Genomic DNA, 221 nt, shown 5'->3' on the forward strand with positions numbered 1-221 from the left:
GGAAGCTTAAGATATTCAAATAGCTTAGAGCCTCTCAGAGAGTTAGAAACTGTCAGAATAAAACTAGGAAAAGATTTCATTGATGAGCCAATGCTTGCTGCCAAGTTTCCACATCCCCTGTAGTGTATCCTTGAATGTGTATTAATTAATATAGTTGGTATGTAGAAAAAATATGTAGTGGCCTTGGTGTTAGTAACTTTAGACCCTTAAGGTAATAAATT

At 34.8% G+C, this 221-nt stretch overlaps 1 protein-coding gene across 1 annotated transcript in view; it reads right to left on the minus strand.

Annotated features, from left to right (window-relative positions):
- Window positions 1–221, minus strand: part of CPNE4 (copine IV) — a 525,574-nt gene that overhangs the window by 251,282 nt on the left and 274,071 nt on the right. The gene's annotated exons all lie outside the window — the stretch shown is intronic.

The sequence above is a fragment of the Bison bison genome, unplaced genomic scaffold (genome assembly GCF_000754665.1).
Source record: "Bison bison bison isolate TAMUID 2011002044 unplaced genomic scaffold, Bison_UMD1.0 scf7180017864037, whole genome shotgun sequence".
NCBI lineage: Eukaryota > Metazoa > Chordata > Mammalia > Artiodactyla > Bovidae > Bison > Bison bison.